Consider the following 20,715-nt stretch of genomic DNA (forward strand, 5'->3'; position numbering starts at 1 on the left):
GCACTGCACCTGTCTGGTTCTGTCCAGAGCCAGAAATACAGTAGGCCTTCCAAAGACATTTGCTGAACTCTCCATGACTCAGGTTATCTCTAAGACCAGTTGTCATCTATTGGCATCTCCCTATCACCAGCCCTGTCTCCATTGGGGAACAATTTATGAGAAAACACAACAGAATCAGCCTCTGAAGGGTGGCCTTGGTAGTCAAATTTAAAAAGTTTGCCAGATATTGTTCACAACCTTGGCAAATGAACAGCAGGGTTCTGAGTTATCAAAGAGGAAACGTTTTTGCTGGGGTAAAAAAGTATGCTACTGATATTTCAAGAAGAAGTTTTTATTCTTACAAACAATGTGATGCTCACAGGTTTCTGGTCCTTACAAAGTTGAGCCTCTTTTAACCAGACCTGAACAACCATTCATTGAATTTTTGGTTTAATTTAGAGTTTTCTCCATACTGTTTCTAGCCCCAAAATCTGTCTGCTGAGTTACATAAATAAGTTTATGATGTCCTATGCCACCAAATGATTTATATAACATTTTTGTTCTTTGGTTCTGGAAATTTTATTGTAGTAAGTTCTTAACATTTTAAACAGCTAGACATTTTGTTAGGAAATGTGATCTGTAAGTTCTTATTTTGTGCCAAATATTTTGAAGTATTTAGTTTAAATGCATTATTGGTATATAATTAATACCTTATGAAAATACATTTTGTTACACCATAAACTATTGTCTACTCTTGAATTATAATAGCTCTTAATCAGTGTGCTCATTGAGTCAGCATATGAAAAATGCAGCAAAAAAAAAAAAATAGGAGCAAAGGTGATTAATGACTGGAGAGCATAGAAATGAGTATATACTTCTGTGCCAGTATGTCTTAAGGAAAGAAAATAAAAAAAGGTTTAGAAAAAACGAGTTACAGAAATTGTTTAGTCTGATGGGTCCCAAACATGAGTGATTATCTGAGTCACCTGGTGAATAAAATACAGATTTCTGGAAACCACCTCTAAAATTCTGGGGTGGGTTATAAAAATCCCAGTAGAAAACAGCCCAGGTGATTTGTGCTGAGCAATTAATGAGAAGGCCACTCTCTTCACTTTGTTGATGACTAAAATGAGGGCTAAGGGGGCAGGTAGTACCCCTTAGGATATGGTCTAGAGCCTTGATTCTCTAGCACTTGACTAAATGCAAAGATGCTGGTTAACTGCCTCCTATACTCACTAGTAGAAAAGCCTCCTATAAGGTTTTTCAAGTCCATAGTTTTTTAGATATTTTATATTCAGTCATTTTAAAGAAAAGTCAGTGGGGAGGAAAAGCAAAAAAAAAAAAAAATCCTCATTTAAGATCCCAAAGACCTTGAATTATTTGTGAATTGCAAGCATTGATGTACTTCAATGGAACACTTCTAAGTTGACTGTTAGTTTTCTAAAGGCCATTTGTAAAACCACACGTGCACACAAAGATTTGCTTATGTAATTCATCCAAAACAAATCTACAGAATTACTATGTGTCAAATATTTTACTGGATGCTTTCACTTACAGTTTCTCATTCTTCACAATTTTCCTCATTTTAAGAAGAAACAGGCTTAAAGAGGTTGAGATTTGAAATTTGAAGCTATGTTTGACTTTGAAATGTTCCATTTATACTGAGAATTTTTCAGTACACATTCTCTGCAACATATTAGATCTGTATTGAATTGCAAATTTAAAATTAAAAAAAGGCTGAAATTCTCTTTTCAAAAAATAAAATCAATTAACAGTTTCAAAAGTTCTAGAGTTTCATGTATATTAATTTCCCCTTCTAAATTATCAACTCCACTGAAGCCATGGGGCATGAAAACATCACATAATTTATCCTCCTAGGATGCAAAGGCTGCCTGCTTTGTGCTGTTCTCACTTTGCTATTTTGTAATTCTCCTGGGAAACTTGCTCATTCTGCTTACCATCAGGAGCAGCCACCTCAGTGAGCAGCCTATGTAATTTTTCCTCAGCTACCTGTCCTTCATGAATGTCTAATTCACCCACACGGTGGCTCCCAAACTGATCACAGATTTACTGTCCAGCAGAAGCCAATCTCCTACAACAGTTGCATGGCCCAGATGTTTTATACTCACCTTTGGCACCACTGAGATCTTCATCTTGGTGGCCATGGCTTATGACCACTATGCAGCCATCTGTAGACCCCTTCTTTACATGATCATCATGAGCAGACAGCTGTGCTATGTCCTGGTGATGGCCTCTATTATTGGAGCATTTATCCATTCAATAACTGATTATCATAGAACTTTCTTTCTGTGGCTCCAATCAGATAGAACACTATTTCTGTGATGTTTTCCCCTTGCTAAAGCTGGCCTGCACTGACACCAGATGGTGGGTTATTGCAAATATTACCACCAGAGTAATACTGCCCATTTTGACATTTGTTGTTTTGATAATTTCCTACATTGTAATCCTGCCCACCCTGAGGACCCACTCATCTGACAGCTGCCTCAAAGCGCTCTCCACCTATGGTTCACACACCACCGTGGTATGCATGTTCTTCTTGTCCCCCATCTTCATTTAAGTCCCCACGGCTGATTCTGTCAGTGATAAGGTGTTTGCCATGTTTTACACCGTGGTTGCCCCCATGTTCAACCCCCTCATCTACACACTGAAAAATGCAGACATGAAGAATGCCATGAGGAAAGTGTGGTGCCAAGACAAGCTGTTTGAAGGGAAATGATGCCTCTGGTGTCCAGTCCTTGTCCCATCTTATCAAGGTCAACAAATTCAGCAGGTACAGAGGGTGATGTGCTGCCATCTAAAGGTGCAAACTCCAGACAGAGAAGACCAGTCAACTACTTTCATCCTGTAATTTTTTACTTCTCTGAACTTGTGTACAGATGATCTCATCCTTTCCAGCTCTGACATTCTGCAACTTATCTTGTCCTTAACTGATCCCACACATAGTGGGCATTAATGTCTATGTTGGTGTGGAGGTTTTATGGCCCTAGAGAATTATGTTCTAAAATTTAATCTATTCTTGTAGGGGTGGATCCATTGTAGGTAGGCTCTTTTGGTAAGTAGGATCTTAATTTAAGATTTGACTCACTTCATCCAGGGTGGGTCTTAATCCTCTTACTAGAGTCTCTATAAAAGGATGAAATACAGACAGAAGGATGCAGAGAAAAAGACACAGAAGTTGATATAGAAGGACATAGAAGCTGAGAGAGAAAGCCACAGAAACAAGGGAAGCCACTTAAAGAAGAAGCTGAAAGCAGCAAAGCCCAGAAGAGAAGGGAGAGACCAACAAATGCCACCACGTGCCTTGCTACCTGACAGAGGAATCCCAGTATTGTCTTGATGCCTTGATTTGGACATTTTCATGGCCTCCAGACTGTAAGCAAGTAAATGAATAAATCCCCGTTGTTAAAGGTCAGTCCATCTTGTGGTATATTACATTTTCGCAGTGTTAGAAAATTAAAACAAGCTCCTTTATCATGGCAAATTTTAGACTGCGTAATTTGGTGGCCATGCCCTGCTTTAGGATATAGATAAGATTTCTCATGGTAAAGGAGGTCCTGGGCACTTCCAATTTTTGAGGTTTCCATTATTATAACAACAAGAACAACAACAACGATAATAACAATAACACCAATAATAATAAAGCAATGCCAAAATGCATTGCAAGTGTTTTTGTATATTCTAATTATTTTCATTGAAAAACTACTATGCTTCCAAATAATGCAATGCAACATAATTATTCTATTCACAGTATATTATGGAAGTTATAAAAATATGCATACTGTAATTAAACCTCTGTACACAGTCAGTGGTATAGTCCAGTAACTGGAAATTTCAAGATTGATGGTAAACATCATCTTGCAGTCCTATAAATGTACTTTTATGACTGCATTTGTAACCTCATATAAAATATATTTGTGAGTACAAATTGATGCTCTCTGTAAATGTACAACATGGAGAATCTCCCACCATGTGAAAAAAACCTTGAACTTAAGATTTTCCTTAAACTGAAGAGATGGACATACCTGGGTGCAGTTTGTTAATCCTTGCTGCCCATAATACAAGTTGTGTCTTTTGGGGTTTACTTTAACTATTTAAACTATGCAAAACTGTTTTCTGTCCACTCAGACAGACCCTCATACTTAGGAGAAATGAAGAATATTGAACTAAGAAACTAGTGGGGGTGACTCAAACTGGGATATTGGCCAAGATCACCTTTGTTCCATGAGGTATTTCTCTTATTTATGCGTGAATCCTCAAGCTATGTGATCTGGAAGGGATCTCCAAGATCTTCTAGTGTCATCTGCTCCCACAACACATGGGATGAACATAACTGAGGCCAATAAAATGGGTAAAAGTTAACCAAGCTTGCAAATATGAGATAAACCGAATGGTACTTTCTGGTGCTTTTTTCTTATACCACAGCCCCCATTAAGAAAATGAATTTTATACATCTAGTATATTATTGTTCCATGTGAAACAGGCAGCCAAGTTTAAGGTCAGGAATACATTTGTAGAAATTAGCTATAAGTGATGAAGATTTCAACAACAGCTTTGACTTCCCAAGTTTCCAAAAACTAGAGAGCTTAGAACCCAAAGGGAGGCACGTAAGTGATGAAGTATATTGAAAACGAGACAAGTAAGATAATAGAGGGTCAGGTCAGAGTCTAGTTTTGTTTTTCCTCACAGTTCAAAATACTGTATTTTTTTTTTATTCTTTTATCAAGATGACAATCATTCTGCAAGTGGCCCTGAGCATAAAGCAACCCCACCCCTGAGAATGCATTATATGTGACATTATGCATGCTAGTGAATAGACACCTAAAACCAATGTGGATGTCCTAATAATAGATTTGCAAGTATTCAAAGTACTCCTGTAAGACAAGCCAGCCATAGAACCTCATTACAGACTACCGTCACCTTGGAGGTAAGAAGAAAAAGACAGGAAGCTTTGCTGTTTCCTGGCAGTGTGTCAATATCTCTGAGTAACTGAAGACCTGTTAGATTCCTAATAAAGAGCTTTATAGGTTACAAAAATCCTGCAAATTTGCTCTTGTGACACATGATGAAACTGGGGTTTCCAGGAGAGAAAGTCATTCTCAAAGTGAGCAAGGTGTCAGAGCTGTGGTTCCCATAAGGTTCTTTAACGTCTATGCTTGCGCTCCTTCCACCAACCTCCTACTAGCATACAGTTGGCTGTAAATGTATGTAGTTCCCTTGAAATACTGACCACCAGATTCTGGATCCATTGCATTAACACTAGAACCAAGGTTTTCTTACCAGTTTAATTTTGCTTTGATAAGTTTAGGGTTTTTACTCCTTCCTTCTCACTCTACCAGCAAATTAATTAAGAGGAGAGGCAATTTCTGGAGAACCACATTCAAGTCTGGCAATTTAAACTGAAATACAATGTGCATAGTATTGATGCCATGCTCTGGATTATCTAATAATATTTTTCTGACCATAACTTAAAAGTCACAAGTAAGGATTGGAAAATTTCCTCCTAAATGAAAGGCTACTCCCAACTTGTTCATAGTTAAATGTAGTTCAGTGATAGCTCATTCCCTTGTTGACCAAAATTCAATAGAATAATGAATGTTTTGACATTGGTTTTGTGGTGATTACCTCCTGAATTAATTAAATTAAGTTAAGTTAAATTAAATAATTTAATGAATTAAATTGTCTGATTGTGAAAAACTCCTGGTGGGATTATCTCACTCAAGAAGGTGAAGATCAACAGAGATGTCTATAGCTGGATGGGCAAATGTTTAATTTCAGTATTTATTTTAAGAAACCTGTTGCTGATGAATATGAAAGCTGCATTTTTCAGTAATGAATTAAATTAGCTGATTGCAAAATAGTCCCTATTTGGTTTCCCTGAGTAGGAGACAGGCCCTTCAGGAATCAGTTTGAATATGGTTTGTATTTATCTCTTTTCACCCTCTTTCTATAACCTATTAGCAAGGGAGGGGTGAAAGGGAATCTATACAAGCATCGTTAAGATGATGTTGATCTCTTCCCACGTGTTATCAATGGAAGAAAAAGTGGAAGGGAGTTGGGCCACACACTTAGACTTTGAGAATTTCACTTTTATGTGTATAGTCAAAAGTAATGTGCTGTCCCTTGTGTCCATTCTCTCCAACTTGCCTTTTGTTTCAGTGCTCCTTGCAAAGTAACTCACACTAAATGTATGAGAGGTTTTATATATTCAAGAACATGCCTCAAAATCCCCTCTTTCAAAATTTAACTATGTCACTCTTGCCTCATTTTATTCAGTAATGGTGTGTAACTAGGCATTCCAAAACTCATTACTCACTCAACAAGCATTTAATTCTTGCTCACGTATGTGTCTGTGGATTTGCTGGGGTTCAACTGATCCAGGCAGGGCATGGCTGGGCATAATCTCAGTCTTCAGGTTGGATTCAGGTATAGTCCATGTAATTCTCATTCTTCTAATGCATAAAAGGGAAGTCATATCTTACCCTTTGCAGGCCATTGTACTGAAAGCTGGTCACCTTGCAACAACTGGACACATCAGAACACTGAAAAAATGAAGCATGTCATTCAGGCAGTACAAAAACAGTGAATTTCTGGAGATTCTGATACATGAGAAATATCTTAATCTTCTGGATATGTTTAAATAAATAAAAGGGGTTCCATAGTAAGAAGTATAAGAGCTATCTTTACATATTCAATCAAGTGTTACATAGAAAAGTGTTTAAAAATTTTATACTCCAGAAAACAGAATTATAATTACCGGTTAAAAGATGGGGGGGGGCATCTTTTCATTGTTTTGCATTATGAAATAAATTTCTTCATCAGGAAAATGAGAAGTGGTGACATTTATTTTCATTTATGAAGGCATCTGTTTTGCAAAGCCACATCCTGCATCTTTTGGCACCAAGATTAAAAACTAAAAAGCTGACAGCCAATGTTGTAATCACACATCTATGGAATAAATTGCTGTTGTTGACTAGACTTACCCCATAGAAACTGGGGAGGGTCTGATTTCTCACCATTTGAGCTCATCTCCTTCCAAAGAACCAAGAGGAGATTCTTGAAGCTCCTCTGATGGGGTTTGGCTCCCAGAAACTTTTGTGGATGGGATAAGTTTTTAATGTCACTGCTGGAATCGAGTGGTTTTATACACTCTCCCCTTCCTGGCTTTTGAGAACCACGAACCTGGCAGCTTTTACTTTCTTAGGGACCTCAGGCATGCAAGATCAGTAATATTACAAACATTTTAGTGGAAAAGCACAAAGGAAAGAGTATTGTGCTACATGTATTACATGTGTTACATGCAAAGTAGGCAGGGGTATATATCCAAAGTAAGGATCTTTGGATTATGTTGATTTACAGACTTCATAATCTCTAAAAAGAGCCAAGTCTAGTACCAGTGATGCCAAATCCAAGTTACCTGAGAAGTGACCACTGGCTGCATAAAAATCACTATAGAATTTTTGTTTTTGTTTTTGCTTTTGTTTTGTTTTGTTTTATATAGATTTTTATATACCTCTTAATTCTGGCCTAGTGAATCAGAATTTCTTGGACTTGGCTCTCATATCTGTTCAAAAATCTCTCAAGGTGATTCCAATTACAAGCCAATCTTAAGAAAACAGTAGTCTAGCCCTTATTTTAAAATTGAAGAAATGGAAGCCCATAGTCACCAGTGAGTAGATGTCCATGCTGGGACAATGACCATGGATTTGTGTGATCCCTGTTCTAGTTTGCTAATACTGTGGAATGCAAAACACCAGAAATGGATTGGCTTTTATAAAAGGGGATTTATTTGGTTACACAGTTACAGTCTTAAGGCCATAAAGTGTCCAAGGTAACACATCAGTAATCGAGTACCTTCACTGGACGATGGCCAATGGCGTCCAGAAAACCTCTGTTAGCTGGGAAGGCACATGGCTGGCATCTGCTCCAAGTTCTGGTTTCAAAAATGGCTTTCTCCCAGGATGTTCCTCTCTAGCAAGCTTGCTCCTCTTCAAAACGTCACTCACAGCTGCACTGAGTTCCTTCTCTTTGAGTCAGCACATTTGTATGGCTCCACTGACCTGAATGGGTGGGGCCACACCTCCATGGAAATATCCCATCAGTTATCATCTACGGTTGGGTGGGGCGCATCTCCAAGCAAATCTGATTAGCACCAAAATGTCTGCCCCACAAGCCTACATCAAAGAATATGGCTTTTTCTGGGGGACGTAATACATTCAAACTGGCACATTCCACCCCCTGGACCCCAGAAAAACATATTCTTTCCAAATACAAAATACATTCATTCCATAACAATATCACAAAAACTTAAATCATTTCAGTAACAAAAGTTAAGTACAAGATCCCATCAAAATCAATTATAGGTGTGGTGGGTCCTAAGGCATAAATCTCCTTTAGCTTTGGATCTATGGACTTAGAACAAGTTACATGCTTCCAATATACAAAGGAGGGACATTCATAGGATAAACATTCCCATTGCCGTAAGGAGAAACAGTAAGGAAAACAGGGTTAACAGGACCAAAACAGTTCCTAAAACCCGCAGGACAAACTCCATTAGATTTCAAAGTCTGAGAGTCATTTACAGAACAGCGTTGCATCCTTGGGGCTTGACAGAGTGGGAGTCCAACCCTTCCTAAGGGCCTTTGTGGCAGCCCTTTCCTCTCCAAACACTTGGGTGAGTGCTCCAACATATCCACACATTGGGGAGACCACCTTCTTGGCCCCACCCTCCTCAAACATCGGGGCAGCTCCTGGATTCCCTTCCATCTCCGGGGCACATGCTCAACCCATTCAGAACAGTGTGGTGGCAGCCAGGCTCTCCCTAATTCCCTGGGAATGTGCTCCACCCTCTTTGGGGCTTGGGGTGGCAGGACATTTCCTGAGCAATGAGGTGGAAGGCCCGCCCTCGACCTCCAGGGCAAACTCACCCTTTCCATGCATGTGGGCTGCTCTGCTCTCCCAGCCCGAGACCTCTTGACGCCAGAATTCAACCTCCATGGCTCTGTCTTTGAAGAAACTTTTCCTTCTGTTTGTTCCTTGTCTGTCTTCTCCAGTCCAGACTGGCAACAGCTCTGTCTATAAAGAACTCACAAAAATTCTGTTGGCTTTGCATGAAGTACACAGGGGTCAAAGCCATCAGACAATAGGACTTTCCACAAATCCTTTCTGGATAATTCCATCTCCAATGTTGGCTTGTACTGAAATAGTGTCTGGGTTCCATGTTTGGTAACATCCTCTCATTGGGCTGTAGCTCCTGGGATTCCACCCCCTGGAAGCCTGGAATTTTCCAAGCCATCAGCTTCTGGTCTCTTTGAACCCGAGAGTTCAGTTCTAAGTTTATCTCTCTCCGCTCACATTTTACTATAAGCTGCAAGGAGAACCCAGGGTATATCCTCCACACATAGTCTGGAGATCTCCTCAGCTAAGTATTCCAGGTTGTCGCTTTCAAATTCTTCCTTCCATCCAACACCAGGCCTCAATTCTGCCAAATTCTCTGCCACTTTAAAACAAGGATCGCCTTTCTTCCAATTCACAACAACACATTCATTGTTTCTGTTCAAGGCCTCGTCAGAAGTATCTTTAGAGTCCATATTTCCACTAACAGTCTCTTCAAATCATTTTAGGCCTTTTCTATCAAGCTCCTCACAATTCTTCCAGAATCTTCCCCTTATCCATTTAAAAAGCTGTTCCAACATGTTTGGTATTTGCAGACTCAGCAGCAAAAGCACCCCACTTCTCTGGTACCAAAATCTGTCCTAGTTTGCTAATGCTGCAGAATGCAAAACACCAGAGACGGATTGGCTTTTCTAAAAAGGAGGTTTATTTGGCTATACAGTTATAATCTTAAGGCCATAAAGTGTCCAAGGTAACACATCAGTAATCGGGTACCTTCACTGGAGGATGGCCAATGGCATCCAGAAAACCTGTTAGCTGGGAAGGCACGTGGCTGGCATCTGCTCCAAAGTTCTGGTTTCAAAAATGGCTTTCTCCCAGGATGTTCCTCTCTAGCAAGCTTGCTCCTCTTCAAAATGTCACTCACAGCTGCACTGAGTTCCTTCTCTTTGAGTCACCACATTTATATGGCTCCACTGATCAAGGCCCACCCTGACTGGGTGGGGCCAGGCCTCCATGGAAATATCCCATCAGTTATCATCTACAGTTGGGTGGGGCACATCTCCAAGCAAATCTAATCAGCACCAAAACATCTGCCCCACAAGCCTACATCGAAGAATATGGCCTTTTCTGGGGGACGTAATACATTCAAACTGGCACAATCCCAAAGCAAAGGATCTTGACTTCTTGATTATACATTTTAACCCAGATTTCTAGTTTCCTTTGATATTTCCTATCTTTAATTCTGTTGTAGCAACATCAGCATACATTTTTTAAGGCTTAACTATGTGCAGCCCTTAAAGTGAGTAATATTTACGCATCCACAGACATGCACATACACATGCATACACACACACACACACCACAACCATAAATACATACACAATAACTGGATAATATGATTTGTGGAAATGGTGATGGGACAATGATGGAGGGGTAGTTGGTAATATGTTCTCCTGCTACAGGAAAAAAATACCAGGTTGTGCCTCATAGTGAAAGAAAGATATATCATTGAAGCAAGTGTCAGAACATATGAGAAAGCCATATGTTTGTTTCCCCAGAAAGAGTCTCTCTGGAATTTACAGCTGGAAATTCTGCTTAGGTAAGTCAAGAACACAGAGGGAAATGGCTCAAGTTATTCATTAAAGCTGTTTGGTTCAAACATTGGAGGACATATGATTCTCCAACCATGATTTACAGCAAATTGCATTCACCATGTTGATTTGAGTCACAGTTATGTATTCTTCACAGGTGTCTGTTTTTATACAGTTTCTTCAATTTTTCAGTTAGTCACTTCATATTAATTGGGTCTCTGGCTACAGAGTACAGGTAAAGATTACAGTCCATTTAGCAGAAGCATATTCATGGGAGTTACAATTAAAAGAGGGATTTTAAAGGTAAATTTGTCCAAAATCCTTGCGTGGGTAAAGACAATGAGTCCAAGACAAAGGAAACAGCTTTTCAAAGATCGGAGGATAACAAGTCTTCTGACTTTCAAATTTGTTTTGCCTCTCTTATATTCTGCTCACTCTTCCTCTCTCATTTCAAGCTTTCTAGATTTGTTTTTTGCCAGAATCCATGTTTGGGGGCACTTATATCACAATAATTTGGTTCAGTTTCCTGCTAGTTTCATGTATTCATTTTTTCAGGCAACATACATAAACTGAGTGCTTAATTTGTCCTAATCACAGATCAAAATGCTAAAAGCAGCCATAAATACTTCACAGTATACTTTCATTTTTTAAGGAAAATGGCAAACAAACCAGAATGGGGAGGAAAAATCAATGATGCTGAATAAGGTCCCAATGATATTCTTAGTTTAATAAAATTACTCTGGCCTAGCTATTTTAGAAAATTATCTTATCATTAAATATTACAATGAGCTTAATAATAATGATCACAAATATTACTTTTCATCTGTAAAATGTGTTATTGTTGCATTTGTTTCTTTCAACCCTGTGCAGTGCTATTATTCTCTTCATTGTGCAGATGAGTTAACCAAGGCTGAGAAAATTTAAGGTCATCAGCTTAGTCTCATCACTGCAAACTATTTGCTATTAGCCTGCCAAGAAACTTTCTGCTCCACAATTTCTTCATTGCATTCTTTACTTCTGTATTGTGCAGGGTATAAATCAAGGAATTTAACATGAGGGTGATAATGGTGTAGAAGACAACCACCATCTTATCCTCTGAAAACATAACATTGGGGTACATGTATATGAAAGTACAGGGTCCAAAAAAGATGATGACCACAGCAATGTGGGAGCCACAGGTAGACAGAGCTTTGAGCCTGCACGCTGCTGACTGCTTTCTCAGGGACACCAGGATGACAGTATAGGAGATTAGCAAGGTAACAAAGCTCCCCAGAGAGGTGGTCCCACTGTTGGCTGTCACAACACCAACAATATATGTGTCTGTGCAGGCAAGTTTCAGCAGAGGGTGGACATCACAAAAGTAGTGACCAATCACATTGGGTCCACAAAAGGGTAACTGGACCACCAGAGCCACCTGGATAATGGAGTGTAAGAGCCCACTATCCAGATCCCCAGCAACATTTTATTGCATCTATCCCAGTCCACGGTGGTCCTACAGTGTAGGGGTTTACAGATGGCCACATAATGATCACAGGCCATCATGGTAAGAATGAAGATCTCAGCACAACCAAAGAAATGTGACCCAAAGTGTTGCAGCATACACCCCACATAGGAGATAGCTTTAGTCTTGGCTAATAGGTCAACAGTCATCTTGGGAGCTAACACTGAGGAATAACAAATGTCCACAAAAGACAAATAGTTTAGGAAAAAATACATAGGAGACTTGAAAAGGTTTCCAGTGTGAACAGTCAGCATGATGAGGAGGTTTCCCAGAAGAATGACTGTGTGGAAGAAAGAAAACACTATGAAACAAAGTTTTGCAACTGCTGGGTTCTGAGAAAGCCCCCAGGAAATGAATTCAGTTACATTGTTTATTTTTTCCATGGAATTAATCCAGCCAGGTAAATTCCCAAGAGAAAATTAAATTATCTGAAAGAAAACATAAAAAGGACCACAGCGTTACTTCTAATGATGATCACACAAAATCACAGTAGTGGATAATGGAAAATGTTTACTTCCTGCTGCTTGGCACAAATACCTAAAGAATTTGAAGTGCATTTATTCTGATCATCTTGTCTCCATACAACAGTCAATTCATTCACTTCAAATGAGGAAAAATTGCCCAGAGAGATAAAGTGAAATCTTCTAAGTCACTCACCTAAGTGTTCCACCTCCCTCACCTTTCTTTAACGTTTAGTCACTTGTTTTGGTTTTTTCCCCTAAACATTTATCTAGTTTTTATTCTGTAAATGACACTCAACCTGATTTTGAAGCAAACTTATGTTTGGGGATATGGTAATATTTCTATACCTGCAAAAGTTTACCCATTGTTTGGCAATGAAAAGACAAAATAAGCCTTTGTTTTCCCTTCTGTGCACAGCCATGCCAGGTCATTGCACTCATCAGTGAGGACTCAAGTAGTTGAGACTGAGTGACTTCTGCAAGTTCTCCTATTTATGAAACTCAGGTCTTTGTGTACATCAGATTATGTTCTCTAGTTGATCTCAAGCTTTTTATAGTCAGGAGGTGTTATAGTACAGTATAAAGACAGCCAGAATTATGCAAACCTACATTACATAAATGTGATTAACCAGGCTATATAATCTTGGTTTAGTAATTTAACATCATGGAGCTTCTGTTTTCCCATTTGTACAATGAGAGAGTCTTTATCTTGCTATCATCTCTATCATTCTAAGAGCTATTTCTACCATGATATAAAATCACTTGTCAGCCTGAAATAACCACATAATTCTCATAAAGAGGTAGAGATAAGATAAAGCAATTACAAAAAAAGCTGCTGTAGACAAAGCAGGAACTGTTTTGAAAGGTGGGGAAGTAAATTCTCTGTCTCCAAACTGGGAGGTTTTGAGGAGTCTCCAGACTTTGTTTGCCTTTGTCTTGCTCTTTCAATCATTTGTTGACAACAACAAGAACAAAGTCACCACTCCTCCATGCATTCTTCTAACCTTTCACATTTCATGCCAGCTATAATTCTCCCAATTTGGATGAATAAAATATTTTCAAAAGAGGTCATCACTGAAAGATAATTTAAATGAGTCTAGGAAAGTTCGGTGATGGAGTTTCAGGTACTCCAGTGGGGTCACTGGAGTGTTTGAGTGGAAATAGTTTGTGGAATAGTTTTGATTTAGGGAGTTTTCATGGTGCTTCCTCAAATCAAGCCATAGATATAAATGATTCCTCTAATTATATGTTAGGCTATCATTACACAGTGTTTTGTAGTGTAGATCTTTATCCAGTTGAAGCCACATCTCCTCAACATCCCTGTCAAATTTAGTGCCTTGCACTGTTACTGAATTCTGTGCTGTCATCTACCCCTGTACAGCAACACTATGCCTGCAACTTTCAGCTTTGGGGAAACTGAGTGACTGTGTATCCTCAGGTTCACAATTAGAGGAGGTGGAGTATTCACTAAGGTGTGCCTTCTCTTATGCAATGCAAAATAACATTAACCATAATGATATAATAATTCAAATTCAGAACTCCAAGCACATCCCTCTGCTTTTCCATGCTGAATCCCTTTGGCTTTTCCTTCTGAACTAGAAATAAAATACTATTACCCAACAAGAGAATCATTCATTTTGAAGGAGCTCAAATCATAGCAGTTTCTGACCACTGTGAATTTTATTGCTTGAATTTCATCTGGCAGAAACTGGGCATTTATGTACTGGCCTGAATTGTGACATCGTTGTTTATACTATATGGTCCTAGAGGAGAGGAGAGAAGTTTTACTTATGCGTTAAATTAAGATCCAATTCAAATGATTCCTTCCTCTCCTTTCTCAAAGTCTCAAGTATGAAAACATCTCACTTTCCTTTGAAATGATAAAACTTTTGATCAGCATTTTCTTCTTCACATGCACACTGTTCTATCTTATAGTTGTGAATGGATACACTTTATTAGCTCATTAGCATCCTCTAAATAATTTTACTCTCCCTTTACTTCCAAAACCATTGTTCTGCAAATATATTGCAAGTGCTTAAAATATAGCAATTTAATTTAATTCCCTTTTTCCACAAAACTTCTATGTAGATTAGAAAGTATATATTTAGAAGAGAATAATCTCACCAGTATTTTCCAGGGCTTCAGTTTTGCTTAATTGTCTATTTTTTCCTGAGATAAGTTGAGAGCAGCTGACCAAAACATAGTAGGGATGGTTCCTTCAGAATTGCTTTGTGAACTGTCAGCACCCACAAATCCAAGGGCTGGTAGGAGACAGTTTTGGTTAGTCCTGGTTATGTCTCTCACTTTCTGAGATCTACCATGTCACAGCATCTTTGGCAATAAATATCCTCTTCTCTACTTTGTAGGTCTATTTAAAGAGGATGATGCAAAATGATAATGACCTTGGAAAGCATTTCCCCAAAGTCTCAGTCCATAGCCAGAAGCATATGAAAAACTTAACAATGGACTTTAATCTCCTTTTTTTCTTTTTACTTCTTTAAAAAAATCCCTATTTTATGTGAAATTTAAAGCCCAATGAATTCTCATATTAAGGGCTTTAACACTAATTCAAGACATTTCAACAAATATATGTCATTTATTTGATTGCATAATGATGTATTTTTTGATCAATTAATGTAAGTGTGCATATGTAAATCTCAGTCACTGTTTTGGGGTCATTCTGCTATTGAATTTGAATTGCTCCACTCCTTTAAAAAGTTGTATTTGATGGGAAAATAGTGGATTCAATAGTGCTACTGAGGTTCACTATTTTTCTTCTTAGTTGTGTCTCTGCTGATTTATAGAGAAAGAAACATAAACATGTTTCTTTCTAGTTTATTCCTGTACTGTAGGCTTTTATTCTTTTTTTTTTACTTTTTGAGAGCAAACCATTTTAGAGTAAACCAAAATCAAGGTGCAGTCAGGGCTGTGTTCCTTCCAGAGCTCTGGGGAAAATCCATTTCCCTTGCAAGGAGAGGTACAAGTCAAATTCTTCAAGTGCCATTTCTAGTCTCCTAAAATGACTTAAAGTAGGTCAGAAAATCAAGTTTCAGTCCTTACTGCTGCAGCTGGGCTTGCAGCCATAATTGGTATCCAGCAATTTAATCTTCCAACCACCCAGGTAGATCTTCCCCCACACTCACCTGTCAGCTCTCAGTAGCTTACCTGCTAAGGTGATCCTCATCTTCACCCAAAAGGGGTCTGAACCCTTTCTTGCTTTACCCATGTCATTGAATCCCACTCACAACTAGCAGCCTTCTCAGTTACGGATGGAGAATAACACTTACATGACACTATATGTTGCTTCCCAAATCCAATGACCCATCAAGTACTGTGCCTAATTCCTAGTGGTGGTGGGTGTCAAGTGATAACTATTCTTTTAACAAAAATTTTTGAGGGAATCTCTGCATCCCATGAACACAGGACTTTGAAGAACTTCACTCATGTGGCAGTCCCTGAAACTTCTTCATGGTATTTATCTTCAAATTTCTGGCATGTACATAATTTAGTCATTTAATACTTATCTATTACTGTCTACTAGCAAACAAAACAAAACAAAAATTAGTGATTTAAAGCCACAAAATTTAATCCAAATATAAACGGACTGAAATAATAACACCAAAATTTAGATTTTAAAAAACAGTATTTTCCTAAGATTCTGTAATTTGGGCTGGATTCAGCTGGGTGGTTTTTCTGCTGATCTTACCTTGAAACACATTCCAATTCAAATGGGGTAGATGGTCCAAGATGGCCTCATTCATAAATGTGGCAATTGGCTCAGATACCTCAGTTCTCTTTCATAGGACTGATCATCAGTCTGTTTTTCATGATGGTGTCAATATAGAGAACTGTTCTGATATTTGCATAATGTTCAGAAGATTAAATCCCCTGAGGTTCTATTATGAAAAAAAAAAATGACAGATTACATGGTCCTGATGTAAAATATTATTGTGTTTTGCCATGTAAAAGTGAATTTCTTTTGTTTAGACCTTTGATGGGGTTGGAGAAAAATTCATTCACAAGATCATAGCTACAAACCAAGTACTAGAAGCTCTGGTACTCTAGTAAAGTTAATATTCCTGGCACTACAGCCTGTATTGGGGCTACCAGCTGAGTGATATTGTAGTAGTCCATAGTCATATACTACAATTCATTTACTTGTTGCATGGGCCAGACTAATTAATTCCATGGTGATATTATGGGGACCTTGAATCTTTCAAATTTATGATTGCTATTTTCTCTGAAATGTCTTACAAAATATGATTTTACTTCTGATTTTCTAGCTTGCCTTTGATGTAAGTGTTCTTATTACAGAAGAATCAATAGGAGGTTTCTTCCAAGGACTAAGTATATATTCCAATTAAGCATTTGAATAATAGGGAAATAGTCACAGGATAGATTCACAGGTACACTGAGCCTACCATGAAGCTGTCTTGAACCAAAACTCAATTTGTAATGTGGTCTTCATTACTATAACTGGAAGATTATGATAGTATTTTTGGTCCTCTTGTGTCAGTGACAGGTCAGAACTTTTATCTAACAATCCTAAAAATATCTCAGAGGCCCCCTTTCCTCAGCACAAGGCTCCTATGGCAAATGATTCCATTCTTAAACTTTCCTTTCTCCAGGAAATCCACCTATCTTGGTGTCATAATGCTGTAACCCATTATTCTGTCCAGGCTTCAAGGAGATAGCTATCTATATCCTCATCAGAACATTGAATCCCAATCCCCATTCAGTACATCCTCCCTTCTCCAGAATGAAATTCTGTCCACAACCTAAGTCTAAAACTCTCAAGCTCCATCCCTAAAAAGTGTTCTCCCAGTTCATATTAGTAAAGTCCTGCAAATATACTTGAGGTGTAGGATATTTCCTACACCTTGTGTTAAACTGAGATTTGACTATGTTTATTGGTCTGGACATAAGTAGGATTGCTGTCATTTGATTTGAGGAAGCACAAACATCAATCTTTTGAGGCTCCTATTTCAGGGAAAGTCTTTTTGTATTCTCCAGCCAAAGGGATACTGTTCTTTTGGTGCTAGGATAGGGGACTAATACTTCTAACCAAAATTTCAGAGATTTTGAAAGTTCCAGATCTCAGACTCTCTCACACACATCTCTGCATTTTATCTCAAACATACACCATTCAAAATAATGATAAAGCTCTAACTTGTAGATTAAACATGCTTCATTAAGAGACTTCATCCTGCAGCTAGCATGAAAATTAAAATTTAGCATCACAGAATCAAAAGGAGACAATGTGTCTAATATATGTGAAGGCAGAAATGTGGGACTGTTTTGTTGGAGCTGAACCTGTGAGGATCCCCTGACTATAATGTTTGACACTCACTCTCTCCCCCAATGGGACTTGTGCCATGCTCCTTGGAGACCTGGGACACAAACTTCTCAAGCACCGTGGGCCCTGACTCTTGATGCATGACACTGTGCACAACACCTGGCTGCTGAGCAGATATCTATTACATAGCTTATATGGGTTCAAGGTGGCACTTCCTCAGTCTACATACTATTTATTTCCCACAATAAAACTTAATGAGTCATTCAGTGTGAATTAAATAAACTAAATGATCAAACACAATGCATACCATTTGAAATATCAATCATGATAATTAGGAATTCAAAGCACAATTATGTTCTAAATTTTAATAAAATATTTACACCTCCTGAATTCATGAGACTAGAACACTTAATGCCAGTTGCTGCACAACCTTTTATTCTGTAGAAATGTTCGCTCAATTTAACATATATTCATTTTAACAGCTTTATTTAGATATAACTTACATAGTATACAATTCACCCATATAAAATGTACAACCATTCACAGGGTTGTGAAACCATTACCACAACCTAACTTTAGAACATGTTTATCAACCCTAAAAGAAACCTAACACCATTAGCAGTCATTCCCCATTCCTCTTCACCACCTCTTCCTCCCCCAGTACTAGGTAAATACTAATCTATTTTCTTTCTCTATAGATTTGAAAAATCTGGACATTACATACAAAAGGAGTCATAGAATACATGATCTTTTGTGACTGACCACTTTCAAGGATCATCCATATTGTGGAATTTATAGTACTTCCTTCCTTTTTATTGATGAATAATACTCCATTTTATGGACCATTACCCCTTCATCAGTTGATTGCCATGTGAATTGCTTCTGCATATCATATAATAAAATACTATTGTGATTAATCATTAATTTTAAAAATATAATGAAATACTTTGTATATTTACTTAACTGTTTTAGATATAATTAAATTATTGCAAATTTTCTTGAATTAAAATAAGACTATTTTATATGTGCTATAAGAGCCTCAAAAGGACAATTCCAGTTTCTTCTTTGCTTTATGTTTTTTCCATATATTTTTCTTTTTCATATTTTATAAAACTTGTAATTTATTTGTTATTACTGTCTTTAATTGGTGATTATATGTTAAACAATTTAAAAAGGAAAAAAGTGATTTTTATTTCTAAATATGTGCTATAAATTTCTTCATGGAGTTCTGAATTTCCATGTAGCATCTTTTCCCTTTGGCAAGACACAATTTCTTAATTATTTAACTCCTCCTTTGATTATCTGAAAATGTCATTACTTTGCCTACAGTTTTGAAAAATATATTTGCTCAATATAAAATTTTGTACTAACATATTTTTCTTTCTATTTTTTGTTTTCCTTTTGGCACTTCAACGGTGTTAAAGTATAACCTTCACAGGTTCTGATAGGAAGTCAACCATCATTCTTATCTTTGTTGCTTTGTATACAACATTCTCTAATATCACTTTTTGCCTCTAAGTAATTTTGATTATGTTTTTATATTCAGCTTTCAGTTAGGTTTTTTGATTGGTTCTGTTAATATCATTCAAATATATATATATATTTAAAATGTATACATATAGAATTTTTATTTTTATTTTTGACAATAATAGCACAAAGCATAGGAAAAGGGTAAATCAGATTACACTTTAATATTTTTATATTGTGTATATACATCTATATATACTTAGATGTACATATATTTATATAGTTAGGGTTAGGATTTATATAGCATATATAGCGCTATTAATCATGACTTTTGTTATTGAAGATGTGTAATTTGATACATTTTCATGTATGTATACAACTATAAAACTATCAGTATAATCAGGATAATGAACATTTTTATTGCCCCCAGAAGTTTCCCCTAGGTGACCACTGATCTGTTTTCTGTCACTATAGATTGATTTTCATTTTCTATAGTTCTATATAAATGGAATTATATAGTGCCTATTGTTTTTTGCCTGGTTTATTTCACTTAACATAATTATTTTGAAATTTATCCATGCTGCAGCACTTATCAATTGTTCATTCTTTTTATAGCTGAGTAGTATTCTATTGTATAGACATATAGCAGTTTGTTTATATGTTCCTCTCTTAATGAATTTTTTTATTGTTTCCAGTTTTGCGTTTTTGCAAATAAAGCTGCCATGTACATTTTTGTACAAGCCTCGGTAGAGACATATGCTTTCATTTCTTTTTCATAAATACCTATGTATAGAATGGCTGGTACATATAATTTTTTAGAAATTGAACTATATGTTTTAGGTTTACTATATTAGAAATTAAACTATATTTTGTGATCATTGTAATTATGGCTTAAGATTTGATCTATTTTGGTATATGTACTATAGACACCTGAACATATTAATTTCTGCATTATTTTACATAAAATAATTTTCTGTACTCTGAACTCACCTCCTCTTCATGGAAAATCAGAACAATGTCACTGAATTTGTCTTCTTGGGTCTGTGAAAGAATAAGCAAATAGAACTACTCTCTGTTTCTTGTTCCCTCTCTGTTACTTGACAGTCTTAATGGGGAACTTCATTGTCTTACACAGGATCACTTGCAGCCATCTAATCAAATAACCCATGTATTATTTCCTCTGCCACTTCTCCCTCTCAGCCCCTTTCTCACCTCTGCTGTGGTTCCAGGATAATCAGAGACTTAGCTACAGGGAGAAAATACATTTCCCAACTCTTGCTGGCAGGT

The 20,715-nt window shown here is 37.3% G+C and overlaps 2 pseudogenes; one reads left to right on the forward strand and one right to left on the reverse strand.

Annotated features, from left to right (window-relative positions):
- The first annotated feature begins 1,820 nt into the window (after positions 1 to 1,820).
- Positions 1,821 to 2,716, forward strand: LOC119508726 (annotated as a pseudogene).
- An 8,930-nt stretch (positions 2,717 to 11,646) lies between these two features.
- LOC119509555 lies at positions 11,647 to 12,587 on the reverse strand (annotated as a pseudogene).
- Positions 12,588 to 20,715: the final 8,128 nt, after the last annotated feature.

The sequence above is a fragment of the Choloepus didactylus genome, chromosome 14, assembly GCF_015220235.1.
Source record: "Choloepus didactylus isolate mChoDid1 chromosome 14, mChoDid1.pri, whole genome shotgun sequence".
NCBI lineage: Eukaryota > Metazoa > Chordata > Mammalia > Pilosa > Megalonychidae > Choloepus > Choloepus didactylus.